Source organism: Cricetulus griseus, chromosome 9 (assembly GCF_003668045.3).
Source record: "Cricetulus griseus strain 17A/GY chromosome 9, alternate assembly CriGri-PICRH-1.0, whole genome shotgun sequence".
Classification (NCBI taxonomy): domain Eukaryota; kingdom Metazoa; phylum Chordata; class Mammalia; order Rodentia; family Cricetidae; genus Cricetulus; species Cricetulus griseus.
The window spans coordinates 25,174,216-25,180,213 of NC_048602.1; positions in this window are offsets into that span (position 1 = coordinate 25,174,216).

The following is a 5,998-nucleotide window of genomic DNA, read 5'->3' on the forward strand; positions in this document are numbered from 1 at the left end:
TTTGCTCATTGGCAGGTCAATGTGACATTCCAAGCTGGGATTAACAGTAATTTTTCATGATTCTATCTTATTGGTTACTGAAGAAATGATTTGTGATGCCTGAAAATATTACTCCCATTTGTTCAAAGTTGTTCCTCTGGAAGGAGATGATTATTAAGTGAGAACAGAGAGCAATGGAGAGAGAAAGCTATGTGTTGAGAGAGATGTATGAAAGAGAGAACAGGAGACATCTGCAGAGAAATCCGGAGACATGTGCACAGAGACCTGAGAAAGGGAAGTGATGAGTGTGGTATAGGCAAGATGTAGCTGATGTGTAGGAAAAGTTCAAGAGAGGAGAAAAGTGTGGAAGATGTAATAAATGAAAGAAAAGTATGACGTGATGTAGCTAAGCGTGTAGAGAGATATAACAGATGTAGGTGTATAAAAGCGAGACATGAATGTCAGAGAGATAGATGTGAGGACAGAGATGTGGCTGTGTAGTGAAAGCTGCAACTGTGTGGTGACTTGTAGCTGTGTGGAGACAAGAAATGTTAAGCTCCTTCCCTGCATTTGGAGTATTACTGATTTCACTCTCTAGCTTTGTGTAAATACCTGTTCTCCATTAACAGGTCTTAGTTTACTGATTACACTCCTTGGCTATGTGTGAGACCTGTTTCTCACTATCAGGTCCTTGTTTCTTTCTCCATTGAAGTTGCAGAGACCTGACTTCTACAATTATTCTTACTGACAGACATTTGGTCAGTGATTATGGCTCAGTCAAAAACATGCCATCTAAGACATTCTCAAACCATCAAGGACGTAGAAGTAGGATGCCCCCAAAGTTGTTGATTCATAGCTGCCTAGATGAATAGAAAAAATTAGCATGCCCCCTGGTTTTACCTCACTGACAGATAGAGAAGCGGTAAAAGTATCTCAAACTTCTTGTTTTATTGACTCAAGATTTTAGCTCACATATTTATTGCTTCCCCCATTTTCTTCTGAAAAGATAAAGACAAAGGTAATCAGCCCATTTGCTGTGCCACCACTGAGGCCAGCGATGTAGATGGCATCAGGTTTTGTTTCTTGTGCAAATTAAACCTAGACCTTCTCTTTGACCTACGGCCCTAAGTAGTTGATGCTAAAATTTCTCCTAGCAGTTTTAGTGTATTGCTCTGTGTGTAAATCTAATCTGCCATGCTGACCCTAAGAAACTCAAGCCTCATATTGTATTTTTTAAAGAATTACTGTTGCAAATGTATATCCCTGTAACCCCCAAGAACTGGGGAGAGACAAAGAAGCAGAGAGACAGAGATACAGAAAAAGAGAAACAAAGAAACAGACAGAAAAGGAACAGTGAAACAGAACAGCAAGAAAGAGAGCAGAAGAATAAAAGAACACCCAGAGAAACAACTGTGTGTGAGTCAATTCCTTTTCCCCTCAGATTTCAGTTCCTTTGTTTATTTTCAATTCTTCTTTTTGAACCCTGAACAAAAATTTTAGAAGCTGGACTTCTCAAGTTTTTGATAACCCATGGCCAGGCATTGTTAAGCAAGTCAGTGACTGGAAACTAAGCATCGACAGTTATTACAACTATTGTAAGGCTGGCTAGATGGTTCCATGATATTAAGATATATCTGTTTTTATTCCAAAAGCTATGAAATTAGGAGTCATCGTGTATTGAAGAGTATCTTGTGTTTACGGGTATCCAATGAGCTGTAGAGGTATGAGTTTCTCTGCAGGCACAGCCTGGACTCTGTTTCCACTACTGCAACTGAATGAGAAAACAGAAAGGAAAAAAAACAACTAATATCTCTGGCATATTGAAAATAACATGTTTGTGTGACCAACTACATTGTATTTATTCATTGTTTGCTTACAAATGTCCTGCATTCTATGTCATGGTCTGGGCTTGTGGCTCGACTTCCAGGTTCCTCTATGGCAAGAAGAGTCATGTATTGCTGGTGGCCATGTCAGAGGAGCAGCACGTGACAAGTAAGCCCACTAGGAAGTGAGAGACAAAACAATTAAAATTCATAAAAATCTGGGATGCTGGACCTACACAGAGAAAAAGGGAACTTCTGATGGTGGAAAGAATTTGACCCCGTAACTGAGAGTACATGACTAGGAGCCTGCGTCCAGCTCTAAGAGAAAGGGTGTTACTTTGCCACCATATGTGCCAACATTCCTTTGTCCTAGAGAAAACCAGATAGCCACTAATTGCCAGTTGTAAAAATCCCCCCAGGAGATAATTGGCAAACTCGTGACCCCATGCCCCCCCAGATCCCATGTCCCTGAACTATCTTGCCCAAATGTGTCTTGTTAAAATAGTCTTTGCTTTATTTTGTACTTTGTAACGATGGAAACTTTCTAATAATGTGGCTTTCAGCCTGGTGGTCTTGACTTATAAAAACATCCCTCAGTTATTGTTAGGGACTTCTGCCTCTTCCCAGCATAGAGGTCCCTGCCAGCTTGAACAATAAAGAAACTTTTGCTTTAGTATTAGAGACCATTCCTTGTGGAGGTCGGTTTGGGGTTTCGAGAATCTGGCATAACAGGAATCAAAGACTGATGGGTGACTCTCAGAAAGACAAGGCCCCAAAGAGTACAACTCCAGAATATTTCCTACTACATACCTTTACATGTCTGCCACTGTCATTTTTCTCTGGTAACTGGCACAGTGTTAATGGGTGTGTGGAGATCCCCACTGAGTTGATTGTACTATGATTATTTCATGGAAATATCCCATACCACTGGGCATTTTTACCTGTGGATTAGTATGAAAACGTTTGCCTCTTAAGCTGTACTGTTTAATTGAAGTAATGATTTTATACAATAATAGTGTTAGTTTAAATACAATTTTGATGAGTAAGAGTTTTTAGCAAATGTAGCAAGGGATTATAATAGAGGCTAGTTTAATGGGAAAATTAATACAGGTAAAGACAAGAAAATGTGTTGCCCCACCCCTGATAAAGCAGGGGCTGCAGAAGATAGAAAATAAGAACAAGAAAGCATAACAGAGCTGGGACTTACGTGTTTCTCTTGAGGAGTCATATAGAAAAAAATTTAGTTCCAGAAGGTAGGCTAGCTCAAGTTCTTTTAATCTTAATGTTGGGAGATGTGTTCACAGGTTTCAATGTCCATCATAGTCAAAACAAAGCTTTAAATAATGAATCAAGGATAGGTTAAAATGATTTTGTTAATGGCTTTCAGGTAGGACATCTTGGGGAACAACTGAAAGTTTAAAAAGACACACTTTTAGTACTTCAGCAATGGATTCATTGAGATCAGGAAACAAAAACAATGGTACCCTGGCTGTTTCTGCTGATGTAGCTTTCTTACTGGAATGGGTTTTGATCAAAGGTGAGGATTATTTCCTGTACCCATTTCTACCCACAGCTTCCTTATATGACATAATAAAAAAAAACTGTTGATGAATGGGTATTCACCCCAAGGGTTTAAAGTAGAAATGACTAATATTTTTTCATATATAAAAGTTTAGATTTATGATTCTTTTACGATTTTTATAAGATTACCTTTTCCAGTAGATAATAAAATGATTGATCCTTTCTTTGTAACAGCAAGATGCATCCAGTTAGTATAAGAACTGGCTGAGGAAAAATGTCTTCCTTGCTTATGCTTTGTTAATCAATGATAAGTTGCTTGGACATGAATGTGTGAGGGTTCTTGGGAACTTTTGGGAGGGCTGAAAACAGATTTTTTTCTTTTTTTTTATTTAAATTAGAAACAAGCTTCTTTTACATGTCAATATCAGATCCCTCTCCCTGCCCTGCCACGGACCCCCTATCCTAACCACTTTCTGCTCCCCAGGGAGGTTGAGGCCTTCCGTGGGGTATCTTCAAGGTCTGTCATACCATTTGGAGCAGGGCCTAGACCCTCCCCAGTGTGTCTATGTGGAGAGGACTCCCAAAGTTCATTTGTGTACTACGGGTAAATACTGATCCACTACCAGAGGCCCCATAGATTGTCCAGACCTCCAAACTGACTTCCTCCTTCAGGGGGTCTGGAAGAGTCCTATGCTGATTTCCCAGCTATCAGTCTGAGGTCCACGAGCAACCCCTTGTTCAAGTCAACTGTTTCTGTGGGTTTCTCCAGCCTGGTCTTGACCCCTTTGTTCATCACTCTTCCCTCTCTGCAACTGGATTCCAGAGTTCAGCTCAACTTAATATTTGCTAAAACTGACATTTTCCTGAGTTAGCCTGAGAAAAGACAGCTTTTTGATCTCATGTTATTGCTCATTTTTACTTAAAACTTGGTCTTTGTGGATAGATGTCAATTTACTTTTCATAAACAAGATGCATATACTACCTTTGGCTTGGGAAGACACGTTGCCTTCACTGAAGTTAAAACCCATAATCTTAGCCAATAGTTAGAAAAATAATTTCCATCTAGTACTGAATATATGTGAGGATATGTTCATTCTCATTCCTAAGGACTTGGTCAAGGTCCAGGGTTTCAATAGCTCCTACATGACTGTCTCATAGCAAGTCATCTAGTAAATAAGCCCCAAACCACGAGTATTCATCCACCAGTTTTCTAAATTTCCATCTATAGAAAGAAACACAAATTCAACACTGTGTCCCTTAGTTCTATGTACCCAAGTCTGACATTTGTAGCTATCTCCATATACAAGAGTATAAGTCCCCTTTGTTTTATCAAGCAAGTTAAGTGTGTGTGTGTGTGTGTGTGTGTGTGTGTGTGTGTGTGTGTGTGTGTGTGTGTGTAGGTGTGTAGGTTGCTTAGAGGCCAGACAAAGAGGGCATAGGACAGAGCTGGCACTACAGGTATTTGCTAGCACCAACATGGGTTCCAGGAAAAAAAGTTCTGAAAGGACAGATGGATCTTCAGTGCTGAGAATTCTCCTGGATCCAATCTGTAATTATTGTTATTTTATTTCTTTTCTATCTTTCTTTTGCTTAGTCAGCCTAAGGGGATTCAATCTTGTTTCTCTTTTCAAAGAACCAATTCTGTTCATTAATTGCTTATTTCTGTTGTTCCTATATTCTCTATGGCCTTAATTTCACTTCTAGATTTGTATTTATTTATTCTCCTCAATTGACTCTGACTCTCTACAAAATTGAAGTTGCCATAAACTATGATGTTATTTCTTTCATTTTACTAAGTTTTTACATTTTTATTTGTTGTGCAGAGTGATAAGTATGGATTTAATTGAATGTTTCTACATACAGTCATCCCATTGACCAGAAACATTTGTTAGAGATGCTATCTTTTTTAGTGTGTATTTCTGGCTTCTTTATCAAAAATAAGTGTCCACAAGTATGTGCATTAATGTCTGTCTCTCCAGTTCCATGGCATTAATCAACATGTGTGTTTTTAGAACAATACCGTACTTGTTTGCTTGTCTTTATAACTATAGCTTTGTAGTACAACTTGAAAATCAGGAATGGTGAGATCTTCAGCAGGTCTTTTATTGTTCAGGATTTTTTTTTTGCTATCTTGAGTTTTTTATGTTTCTATGTGAAGTAAATAATTGTCCCTTTAAGTTTTTTGAAAAATATGTGTTGGTATTTGAAGGGCTGTAGAAGGCCCTGATTTGGCAAATAAGGCAATGTCAGGCTTTGTCCTTGTCTCTCCCTTATAAACCACAGGTTATCTCCCTAAAGTTAGCTATTAAAGATTATTCCCTTATTTGGACACCTTTCTTATGTCAAGCCTATTCCTGAGGCTGACTACCCAAAGTATAGCAATCAAAAGCTCCCTTTGGCACACTTAATTAAAATGCACAATTGAAACATCTCACCAAATACTAACCCATTCTAACACAGATCTCCCCCTTTTTCATCTTACTATACCCGATTGCTATCGAGCCCAGAGAATCACCAGAGACCTGGGGTCAGCCCCAAAAATCAAACACTGCATTTGCCACCATCAGAGGCTTGCCAAGGCCTCCACTGGGAGAGGTGAGTGCTGGGCTTTACTACCCCCTTCTTCAACTTTAGAGGCCCTTGACAAGGTCACATGGCCATGTATAGCCCACCAA